The sequence below is a fragment of the Macrotis lagotis genome, chromosome 2 (genome assembly GCF_037893015.1).
Source record: "Macrotis lagotis isolate mMagLag1 chromosome 2, bilby.v1.9.chrom.fasta, whole genome shotgun sequence".
In the NCBI taxonomy this organism is placed as follows: domain Eukaryota; kingdom Metazoa; phylum Chordata; class Mammalia; order Peramelemorphia; family Peramelidae; genus Macrotis; species Macrotis lagotis.
Window position 1 is genome coordinate 107,877,471 of NC_133659.1, and position 13,004 is coordinate 107,890,474.

Here is a 13,004-nt window from a genome sequence, read left to right on the forward strand (position 1 = left end):
GAATCTTTCCTATCCTGGTTCCTAGAAAAGTACCAAACTCTCCTGTGGTAGTATTGAAGACCATTCATAATCTGACTACATTCAACCATTGTGGTCTTATCTCATTGTACCTTCCTCCAGCTGAATGGAGATCAAATTGAAACACTTTCCATCCCCTATGTATGGCCCATACTGCCTCTTCTCTGGACATTTGTTCATACTGTTCTATGCCTGGAATGTCCTCCCCCCATCTCCATCTGTTGAAATATGACCCTTTCATCCTAGTTCAAATGCCATTTTTTTCCAATGACATCTCCATTGATCCTCCCAGTAAATGACAATCCTTCCCCTTCTCAGAATCTCTCCTTTTCATTTATCATGTTATTTATTAAATAATTATTTATGTCTATAGTAAGCAAACAGGGCAAAGATAGTGCTTAAACCATTCTTTGTATTTCTTCTACTGATCATCACTATTAATAAATGTTTGAGGAAGTTAAAATGAACAACCTTATTCTTGGCCTTAACCATGATCCATTCTTCTGAATAGATCAAAGCATTTTGTAGATGGGACTTTGGCTATCCTCCTTCCTTTATGGATAAGAAAGAATTGGCAAAGATCCATTTTCCAGGTCACTGGGAAAAAGGCAAAAGAATAGAAATAGTCATAATTATTTCCAACTGTTAATGTACATAAATACATAAACCATGTGAAAAAATTCTTTATACACACACACACACACACACACACACACACACACCTTACCCCACCCCAAGGCACAGAACAAAGTCTAAATTTATATTTGTTCTCTTGAACATAAAAAGATGTTCAGCTGGGGTTGCAAAAATATTCCCCCCAGCTTCATCCAATCAAGGCCCTCTGCTCTGTTGCTTAGCCAAGGGTATTTTAATGTGACAATATAAACAGGTGTAACCACTCAGGTGCCATGTAACCAAGGGGAGCAGTTTGGAGCCTATCAACAGTTTGGACCCCAGGGCATATGACTGTCAATCAACCAGTTCCTACTCTCACCTTCAGCCCCCGCTTGTCGTGGTTACATGCTGGATTTCGTTATCTAAAGAGCATGACTCACTCAACTTTTCATTTCATACTCCACCTACCTGAAAGAAGTGAGTAGTTAAAGCAAAAACAACTGCACAAAATATTAACTCTTTGGAAGATGATACCATAAAATGCTGATTAGAGAACTGGCCCTGAGCCAGGAAAGCCTGAGATCAAGTCCTGTCCTATCTCTAACACATATGTCCTTTATCCCCCTATGCAAGTTATTTAACTTTTAGGTGTTCTAGACAATTCCTTAGGTGTTCTAGACAATTCCTTAACATTAGATGTTCTCTACACCCAAAGTTCAACAAAAATGTGCATACCCTTTGATCTAGCAATACCACTACTGGGTTTATACCCTGAAGAGATGATGAGAAAGGGTAAAAACCTCATTTGTACAAAAATATTCATAGCAGCCCTCTTTGTGGTGGCAAAGAACTGGAAATCAGTTAACAAACTGTGGTATATAAATATATATATATATATATATATATATATATATACATACATATATATGTATATGTCAGGGAACACTATTGTTCTATTAGAAACCAGGAGGGATGGGAATTCAGGGAAGCCTGGAGGGATTTGCATGAACTGATGCTGAGTGAGATGAGCAGAACCAGACAAACACTGTACACCCTAACAGCAACTTGGGGGCAATGATCAACCTTGATGGACTCACTCATTCCATCAGTGCAATAATCAGGGACAATTTGGAGCTATCTGCAATGAAGAATGCCATCTGTAGCCAGAGAAACAACTGTGGAGTTTGAACAAAGACCAAGGACTATTACCTTAAATTTAGAAAAAAATCAGATATGTTACTGTCTGATCTTGTTATCTCTTATACTTTATTTTTCTTCCTTAAGGATATGATTTTTCTCTCATCACATTCAATTTGGACCAATGTATACCATGGAAACAATGTAAAGACTGACAAATTGCCTTCTGTGGGGGGTGGAGGGGAAGAAAAGTAAGATTAGGGGAAAAATTGTAAAACTCAAAATGAATAAAATCTTTAATTAAAAAAAGATTAGAAGTTCTAGTGAAATAGCAGACTAGTATTAGCAGAGGAAGATTTGCCATCTAGGAGCCCCTCAGTGGGAATCACAGGGTCAGACCCTATCTCAAATAAAATCTACATATTTCATTCCTACCTAGGTTCACCTCCCAAAGAAGACACTTTTGTCAGGCTGGAATCTGGCTCTCCTTTTTTTTTAGGCCTTTAGCCACAAAGTATGGCTAATCTAGAAATCCAGTTTCTTATTATCAACCTCCATTCTTTCTATGAAACAAGAGATGAATATAGGTAGCTATTATACAACTGGTTTGGAAAATATTGTAGCTAACTTCCAGGGTGGCATGAAGCTAACATGCTCCCAGAGTTTTTCCCTACCAAAGATAAACGAAGCTTCTGCTCTGTCATTCAAGTTACAGATCCTACCAAGAAAAAGAGAAGATTCAAAAAAGTTTTCAATGGTTGACATCATGGGAGATCTTCAGTGAAGGTCTGTCTCTTTTGGAGAAAAGGGGAAGTAAATCCCAGGAGGTGGGAGAGTGGTAAAACCAGTGGGAAGCTTTTTAGCCATAGTGCAATCCAAGTCCCTAAAGCTTAACAACAGCAGACGTCCCAGCAGCTAGATAGCAAGCTGGCAGGGAGGGTTCCAAACCCAAACAAAGTTTGAACCCTGGGAATACTGGGGTGAAAGACAGGACTGGGTTGGGAACAAACTAAGTCTGAACTGGGACATAAAGGAGGAAACAAGCCCCTGCAAAGGCAAGGCCTGGACTACATAGGCAACATTTTGTCCAATGACAAGTCAGGGATTAGGCCCCAGCCCCAAGAAAAAAAAGGTTGAATCTATACTCACTATACCCCAGAAACAGAGCTAAAACAACAAAGATGAGCAAAAAAACTAAAAGAGCACTCACTATAGAAAACAACTTTACAAAGATGATAACAATGCCATGTCTGAAGAAGAAATCAATGAAGTTTCAAAACAGTCTATGATTTGGACTCAAATCCAAAAGCTCATCAATGACCTTAAAAAAGAATTCCAAAACCAAAGAGAAGAGGAAGAAGACAAATAGAAAAAAGAAATGAGTCATGCAGGAAAATTATGAAAAACTGACTAAAGAATTCAACACCATTAAAAAGGAAACACAAAAGATAATTGAAGAAAATAAAATCCTAAAAATTAGAATCGAACAAATAGAAACCAATGAGTCTATGAGACTACAAGATTCCATCAAAAAATAAAAAGGCTGGAATAATTGAAGAAAATGTAAAGTACCTTTTAGGGAAAACAAATGACCTGGAAAATAGATCTAAAAGAGACAATTTACAAATTATCTAACCACCAGAAAGCCTTGATCAAAAAAGAACCTGGAAAACATCATGCAGGAAATTATTAGGGAAAACTATCCAAATCTGCCAGAACAAGAAAACAAAATAATTATTGAAAGAATACATAGAGCCCCTCCAGAAAAAAAAAAAACCCAGGATAAAACTCCAAGGACTGTTATAGCCAATTCCAGAACATTCAAATAAAGGAGAGAATACTGCAAGCAGCAAAAATAAAACAATTCAAATTCAAAGGAAACACAATCAGATTCCAACAGGACTTATCAACCTCAACATTGAAGAACCAGAAGACCTGGAATATTATATACTGGATGGCAAAGGACCTGGGACTAAACCAGAATTTACTACCCTGAAAAACTCAGCTAATACTGTCAACAAAATAGAGGACTTCCAGAATTTCCTGGCACAAAGCACAGAATTGAACAAAGAATTTAATCACCAAATACATGACTCAAGAGTTATATAAAAAAGTAAATGAAAAAAGGGAAAGAAAAACAAAACAAAAAGAAAACAAACGTCGTCAAGACCATAAAATTGTATATAACCCTAAAAGGGAAGAAATAACACTTGAAATTCTTGAGAACTTTATTTCTCATAGGATAATTAAAGGATCAAATATAATTGGAGAGATTGGATTTAAAGGATATGGGTATAGTTGGATCTTGTCTCTCCATTGAAGAGGTCCAAGATGACATCACTATGTTTGAGACAAAATGCCCTGATGAAAAAGCGGGGTTGTTAACTCTAAACTTGTATCTCATTATCCTTTGACTCATTTTCATTCTGCTGAGCTGATGAGGTTTGCATTTTGTCTGATGAGGGCATAATAAACTGGGCAGTATCTCCCATAACTTACAATGATTTGTAATTCTCTCAAGTGAGATCTTCAGAGTTTCCTAGTACTTAGAGTCCTTTAAGATTCTTATAGTTAATAAAATTGGGGTTTTACTTAATCCATGCTTCACTTAACAAGGAGTTAAATACCCTGGGTGGGGGGGGGGGGGTAAAGTGTGAGAGAAAATAGGCCTGAGGGAGGAGGTATAAATAGTTCAAGAAATTATTTGGCTTTGGGTGATATTTTGGCTCATGAAGAAGATTGCATGTCCTTGGAGGGCACTTGAAAAGGGGGTAAGGTAAAACATGATGATGATTATAATTTGATGTAATTTGAGACAATGCTGCTTATCAAGCAATTAAGTAATCAATCTGTGATGATACTTTGGTAATAAGATGAGCTTATCAAGCCATTAAATAAACAAACTGTGATTGATGATACCTGATTAGTAGCACTTGAGTGATAAATAAATACCTACAAGAATAAAATAGAGAAAAAGGAGATCAATGAATTGGGCATAAAACTAAAAAAAGCTCAAAAAAGAACAAATTAAAGGTCCCCAATTAAATATCAAATTAGAAATTCTGAAAATCAAGAGAGAGAGAGATTAATAAAACTGAAAGTAAGAAATTCATTAATCACATAAATAAGAGTTGGTTTTATGAAAAAGTCAATAAAATAGACAAAGCTTTGGTAAACTTGATTAATAAAATAAAGATAATCAAATTACCAGAATCAAAAACAAAAAGGGTGAACTAACCACCAATGAGGAGGAAATTAAAGGGATAATTTGGATCTACTTTGTTGAACTGTATGCCAATAAAATAGATAACCTGATTGAAATGGATGAATATTTACAAAAATACAAACTGCCCAGATTAGCAGAAGAGGAAATAAAATACTTAAATAACCCCATTTCAGAAAAAGAAATTGAAGAAACCATCAATAAACTCCCTAAGGAAAAAGTCTACAGGTTCATATGGATTTACAGGTAAATTCTACCAAACATATAAGGAACAATTAATTCCTATTCTACATAAACTATTTTTAAAAATAGAAGGAGTTCAGCCAAATTCCAACATGGTGCTAATACCTAAACCAGGAAGAACCAAAACGAAGAAATTTATAGATCAATCTCCCTAATGAATATTGAAGCAAAAATCTTAAATAAAACTTCAGCGATGAGACTTCAGCATGTTGTTACCAGGATAATATATCTTGATCATGTAGGATTTATACCAGGTAGGCAGGGATGGTTCAATATTAGGAAAATACTCAACAGAATTGAACATATCAATAGTAAAAACCAACAGAAATCATGTTTATCTCAATAGAAACTGAAAAAGTCTTTGATAAATACAACATCCATTCCTATTAAAAACACAAGAAAGTTTAGGAATAAATGGAGTTTTCCTTAAAATAATAAATAGTACCTATCTAAAACCATCAGCAAATTTTATAGGTAATGGGAATAAACTCAAAGCATCTCCAATAAAATCAGGGGGTGAAACAATGATGCCAATTATCATCATTACTACTCAATATGATATTAGAAATGCTAGTTTTAGCAATAAGAGAAGAAAAAGAAATTGAAGGCATCAGAATTGGCAATGAGGAAGCAAAGCTTTCACTCTTTGTAGATGATATGATGATATATTTAGAGAACTTAAGAAAATTATCTTAAAAACTCCTTGAAACAATTAACAAATTTAGTGAAGTAGCAGGATATAAATTAAATCCACATAAATCATCAGCATTTCTATATATGAACAACAAAACCCAAGAGCAAGAGATAGAAAGAGAAATTCCATTTGAAGTAACTATAGACAATATTAAATACTTGGAAATCTACCTCCAAGGACAAACCCAGAAACTGTATGAACACAATTATAAAGTAAAGTTAGATCTAAATAATTGGGAAAATGTCAAATGTTCATGGTTAGGTCAAGCTAATATAATAAAAATGACAATTCTACCCAAATTAAATTACTTATTCAGTCGCATACCAATCAAACTACTGAATAACTACTTTTACCAAGCTAGGAAAAAATAGTAACAAAATTCATCTGGAGCAACAAAAAGTCAAGAATAGTAAGGGAACTGATGAAAAAAAGGTAAAGGAAGGTGATCTAGCTCTTCCAAATCTAAAACTATACTATAAAATGGCAGTCATCAAAACTGTTGGGTACTGGTTAAGAAATAGAGTAATAGATCAGTGGATTAGGATAGGTTCAAAAGAAACCATAATAAATGATTACAGCAATCTACAACAGCAATCCAGCTTCTGTGATAAGAACTAACTATATGACACAAATTGTTGGGAAAACTGGAAATTAGTATGGCAAAAACTAGGTATAGACCCATATGTCACACCCTATGCCAAAATAAGGTCAAAATGGGTACAGGATTTTGACATAAAGGGCAACACCAAAGATAAATTAATAGGCTAAGAAATTATCTATCAGATCTAATGGAAAGTTGACAAATTTATGACCAAACAAGAATAAGAGTATGTTATAAACTACTAAATAAATGATTTTGACTATATTAAATTTAAAAGGTTTTACACTGGTAAAATCAATGCTGTCAATTAGAAGGAAATTAGAAGGAAAACAGAAAGCTGGAAACAATCTTTACATCTAGGAGTTCTGATAAAAGTCTCATTTCTAAAATATATAGAGGTTACATCAAATTTATAAGGTTACAAGTCATTCCCCAATTGTTAAATGATCAAAGGATATGAATAGTTTTCAAATGAAGAAATTAAAGCTATATATAATCATATGAAAAAATGCTCCAAATCATTATTGATTAGAGAAATGAAAATTAAAACAACTATGAGATATCACCTCACACATATCAGATTGACTAAAATGAGAAAAAGGAAAAAATGATCAATGTTGGAGAGGTTGTGGGAGGATTAGGACATTGATGCATTCCTGAGGTTGTGAACAGATCCAACCATTCTAGAGAGCAATATGGAACTATGCCCGCAGAGCAACAGAAATGTTCATTCTCTTTGACCCAGCAATTCCAATTCTAGGCCTATATCCAGAAGAAATCATAAAAAAATGGGAAAAGTCCAAAATAGTCATAGCAGCTCTTTTTGAATTGGCAAGGAATTGGAAACTGAGGGGATGTCCATCAATTAGGGAATGGCTAAACAAGTTATGGTATATGAATACTTTGGAATATTATTGTTCTATAAGAAACCATAAATGGTTGAACTCTAGAGAAGATGGAATGAGTTACAGAATCTGATGCTGAGCAAAGGGAGCAGAACCAAGAAATCAATGTAACATTAACAACAACATTGTGGGATGATCAACCTTGACAGAAGCAGCTCCTCTCAGCAGTTCAGGGTGCTAGGACAGCTGTATTAGACTAGCTATGGACAATGTTATCCCCATCCAGAAGAAGAAAACAAAACAAAATTTAAAAAACCCTTCAGAATCTGATGAACACTTTGTAAAAATTATTTCTTATGTGTCTCTTTCCCTTAATCCTAATTCCTTATACCAAAAATGACTAATCAGTAAACATATTCATCAAAATATGTATGTACAAATGTTAACCTGTTGGTTCACTGCTAAGGGGAGAGGAGTGGAAAAGGAGGGTGGAGGGAAATTTTGTAAACTAAAAATATACATTTGCATATGGATGAATGTTGAAAAAACTTTCATAACATGTATTTGGAAAAATAAAATATTAATAAAAAAGAAAATATTGTAGAACCTTCAATGACTCTCAGGGTTTGGGAAAACTCAATACAATGGCATCTCAGGATTTCAATCCTGCCTGGAAGTGGTCTCAGAGCTCTACCTCAAAGTCTGCTCATTCCCACCTCCCCCACTCACCCTCTCCCTCCCCCACCTCTCTCCTTTCACCTTAAAGTTGAGATGAGGTGCTGCTGGAATATTTCCAGAGTTTAATGTCCATATAGAACCAACTGTCATAAAATCTAATGCCAGTAATGGTGGGGATGGGGAAGAAGACAGATGTAACCCAGCTGCCACTAGGTTTCTCCCCATTCCTGCTTCTTTTTCCCCTTCAAATCTATGCCCAGACATGAAATAAACACCCTCTCCTCTCTCTTGTACACCAACCAGGGAGACCAAAAGGCTAAGGTCCCTTCCAATTCTAAAGGGAAAATATGTGAGTATTCACAAGGGGCTAGAACATCTTTGTTACTTCAAGAGTTACAAGAGAACATAAACAGTAGGAGGCATACATTGGCTTTTAAGGAAGCAAATTTAGGCTTCATGTCACTTCCTAACAATGATAACTATCCCAAAGTGGAATGAGCTGCCTTCAGAATTTGTACAGTGTTTGCTATGTTCTAGATTCTTTACAATTATTATCTCGTTTGAGGCTCCCAATAACCACGAGAGGTTGATGTTATATCATCCCCATTTTAGAGATGGGGAAACTAAGACAGAGGACTTGCCCAGACCCTCACACCTACTTAATGTCTGAGACTATATTTTAACTCAAGTTTTCCTGCCTCCATGCCCAATGCTGTATCCCTTATACCACCTAGCTTCCTTTTGGGAGGGGATGGTTTTCCTCTCCTTGGAGGTCTTCAAACAGAGTCTGGATAATCATTGGCAACTATGATATAGTGGGGATTCTTTAGGACTAACTGGCCTTTGAAATCCCTCCCAACCATCAAAATAATTCAAGATATTTGTACTTGAATTGGGGAGGGGGAAGCTGTGAATGCGACACTCCAGGAAAATCTGTTATAGATTTTCATGGGAAAGGTTCATCTGATATATTTATAGCTCCGTAGTTCCTAAATTCAGCCATACCCAGCTATTAGAACCAACATAAAGTAAAGTTAAATGTGTCATTCTCTCTATGACTAAAATTATTCTCTAGAAATGCACAAGGAAATAATTTAGTGACATTCAATTGTGTTTAAGAAGACTAGCTTGGGTTGCTTTACTTTCCAGAGCTAGAAGGACCAAGAGGAGGAAAAGAAAATGACTCTACAACCAATCACCAATAATATTAATATAATTACTATTATTATCACCACTGAAAATAATAATGTCTATACAGTGCTTTAAGGTTTACAAAATGTTTTCCTTTCCTTTTCTTTTTCTTTTTGCAAGGCAATGGGATCAAGCGATTTGCTCAAAGTCACTCTGTTAAGTGTCTGAGGTCACATTTGAACTCAGGTCTGGCTGACTCCAGGGCTGGTGCTCTGTTCATTATTACACTTAGCTTTCCCATGAAATATTTTTCATATATAAAATAATTTGCTCTTCACAATAAACCTAGGAGGTAGCTGCTATTATCCCAGATGAGGGAACTGAAACACAGAAGTGACTTGAGTGGGCTCATACAGTTAGTTTGAGGTTGAACTTGAACTCAAATCTTCCTATGTCCTATACACTGATTTAGAGTTCTAAAGTTATTTTCTTTAGTATAGAACAAACTCATATGTAGAACAACAAACTCTGGAAATGTGTTGACACCAGGAGATCAAGAATAGGACCACTATAAATTTGCTGTTCCTAGAATTCGCATGACTGTTTCTAACTAAAGAAACTGCATTCCACTTTACATGGGGCTCCTCTTTTAAACATAGGCTTTCCCAAGAAGGCAACAGAAGGTTCTCATTGTGGGGAAAATAGTTAGAATGTTCATGGAAGGGAAGAATGTGGTTCTTTGCCAGGAATGTGTTTGAGAGCACTGGTAATCATACTTTCCTTTCTATTCTCTTTCCATAAAGGCTTCTTAAGCACAAGATGCTAAGGATTTGGGTGTTCCCCTCCACCCAAAGTACTCCACCACATGGAGTTTCTTCTTTTTCTATCCTTTTATTTTGGATTTTGGCAAGTGTATTCCAAATAAAACTCTGAATAAAGGGGTTGTTTTTATTTTTTTGTTTTGTTTTTATTCCCTGTGTACACTTTATCTGGTATGCCAAATAACAAAAAAACATAGTGTCTTTGGATATAGTCCTTCATACCCAGAGAGAAGGAGGAGAAATGCTATTTCTGTTTTAAAATATTTTATATTAATCTGAAGTATCCATAAATCAGAGCTTTGCTTAATTTAACTAAGTTTCTTCAGCATTTTTAGGCTCTTCCCTGCAGGAAAACAATTTACCCCTAGGGATGAGGAACTTCCATCATGCTCCCAAAAAATATGGGTTCTGTGCCAGTTACTTTCTATCTCCTACAGTGCAGAGATTGATACAATCTCATGTTCATTATACAACTTTCTCCAGGAACAAATTAACCAATTCTAATTTAATATGTTTCTATAGCTTCTGATAGGCATATAATGAAGTGCTTTAGCAATTATTTTTTAACCACTGATTCATTCATTCACTAATTCATCCATCCATTTCTTCATTCCTGGAAATAATAAAGATTAATATGCTTACTACAGTACCTTCCAGTGTTATTTATTCAAATACCTCATGAGATTTACCAATTGATAAATGTACAAAGGATATAAACAGGCAGTTTTCAGATGAAGAAATTAGAGCTAATTTAAAAATAAAATAAAATAAATAGAAATAAATAAAATAAAAATACTCCTAATCATTATTAATTAAAGAAATGCAAATTAAAACATTCTGAGGTACTTCCTCATACATATCAGATTGGCTAATAGAAAAGGGTAATAATCAGTGTTGAAATGGATGTGGGACACTAATGCATTATTGGTGGAGTTATAAACTGATCCAGTCATACAAGAGAGTAATTTGGCACTATGGTCAAATGAACTATAAAACTGTGCATACCCTTTGATCCAGCAATACCACTAATATCACGTATACAAAACTATTTATAGCAGCTTTTTTTAAGTTGGTAAAGAATTAGAAATTGAGGGTATGCCCATATGAATATAATGTAATACAACTGTTCTAAAAGAAATGATGAGATGACAGATTTCAGAAAAATCTGGAAAGACTTACATGAACTGATGCTGAATGACGTGAGCAGAACCAAGAGAACATTGTACACAGTAATAACAACATTGTGTGATAGCTCTTCCCAGAAATACAGTGATCATTCTAAAAGACTATTAATGGAAAAATGCCATCCACATCCAGAGAAATAACTCTGGAGTCTGATGCTGATTGAAAGACAGGATTTTCACTTTTTTGTTTGTTTGGTTTTTGTCTTTTCTTTTTTGTGGTTTTCCCTTTTGTCTGATTCTTTTTTCATAACATGACTAATATGGAAATATGCTTAACATGATTGTACATGTACAATCTATATTAGTTTACTGCCTTGGGGATGGAAGGGAGGGAGATTTTTTTTCAAAAATAAATGTATCTCAATATGTAATTGGAAAAAATAAAAAACCATTAAAATAAAAAATAAGTACCTCATAAGTGTCTCTAGTTTAGCCCCACATAGAAGATCAGAGGATTTAAAGTTAAATGAGACTTTAGAGATTATTTAGTCAAATATTTTCATTTTAAAGATGGAAAAAACTGAGGACCGGAATGGGGGAAATGATTTGACCAAGATCCTACTGGCAGGAACAAAGTTTTGATTTGAACCCATGATCTTATTCTTCAAATCTTATGTTTTTTCCCCACCACACCCACCTCAATATAACCTTCATTTCATGATGAGCAGTCTGAGGTTCTGTAACAACTAAACAGGACAATATTGATAGTTATCAGGATTTTTCAAATTGTCCTGTCAACTCTGGTCCTCAGGATTGATGGTCCAGTGAGATATCATGTGGGCTCAGGCTCCTAGGGAGCCATAGATATTGCTCACTAGGGCCTGGGACAAGGCTTTATTGAACTCATGCTGTATGTATCAGCTTTTGGTTGGCACTCATTTGAGATCCAGTAACTCCTTTTCATCTCCTTAAATCCTCCACTCTGGCTGCTGCTGAGCAACCCTTCTGGGATCCCAAGGGCTAAGGTCACCAGCTAGGTGAAGAGCACAATTCTGAATATAAGCTATGGGGATTGCACAAAGCATTGCTGCATATAATCCCCAAAGTGGGAGTGCAAGTGGCAAAGTAGGAATAAATATATCTCACCTACAAAGTGCCTCCTAATCAACCAGGCCTCCCTTTGGAAGGAGCCTGTTCAATGATCCCTGTGAGTTACTGTATTTAAAAGAATACAGTATTCCCCCAAGGCGACCTACCAGGCAAAGAGATAGGTTAGCATTTTTTTAAAAAAATGTTTCTAACACATTAACAGGAGGTCAGTGATCAAAGAGGTGAGGATAGCTAAGTGGATGATTAAGTAGTCAATTTGATTGTCTCTGGCCTTTGTGAAAAGGGGATTCAGAAGTTTAGCCTTTTTTTAGACAGTTCCCAAAGGGTTGACCATCTTGGGAGCCAGAATGAGTATTACCTAGCAACTAGATATACAGTAATCAGTTCCAAGAAGTTCATTAAAATTTACAGGCAGCCAAGGCCTCCTCTTCATTGTCCTCTGCCCAAATGGAAGAAACATGCTATTCATATGTTAATTAAAATGAAACTTTAAATGTGCATTATATTTTTCTAACAAAAAACTCAAAAACTTCATGTCTCTTGAGAAACTGAGATACAGAGAAGTGTAACTTATGATTATACATACCATAAGGCAGTGTGATCTTGTAAGAATAAGCAGGAGTTCTAGATGTAGAGGTCCTGGATTAAAATTCTGCCACTGCCACTTCCTACCTGTGTCACTTTAGACTAGTTATTTAACCTCCGAAGACCTCCACATCCATACCTGAAAAAAAAAAAAAAACAAGGGAGTTGGAATAAATGAA

At 35.4% G+C, this 13,004-nt stretch overlaps 1 long non-coding RNA gene across 4 annotated transcripts in view; it reads right to left on the minus strand.

The window, feature by feature from the left end:
- Positions 1 to 13,004, minus strand: part of LOC141513071 (uncharacterized) — a 35,438-nt gene that overhangs the window by 20,232 nt on the left and 2,202 nt on the right. For all 4 annotated transcript variants that reach the window (XR_012475692.1, XR_012475691.1, XR_012475690.1 and 1 more), the window contains exons 2-3: positions 12,827 to 12,964; positions 490 to 615 (exon numbers count right to left, since the gene is read on the minus strand). This is a non-coding gene — a long non-coding RNA (uncharacterized LOC141513071). The remainder of the gene's footprint in view (positions 1 to 489; positions 616 to 12,826; positions 12,965 to 13,004) is intronic.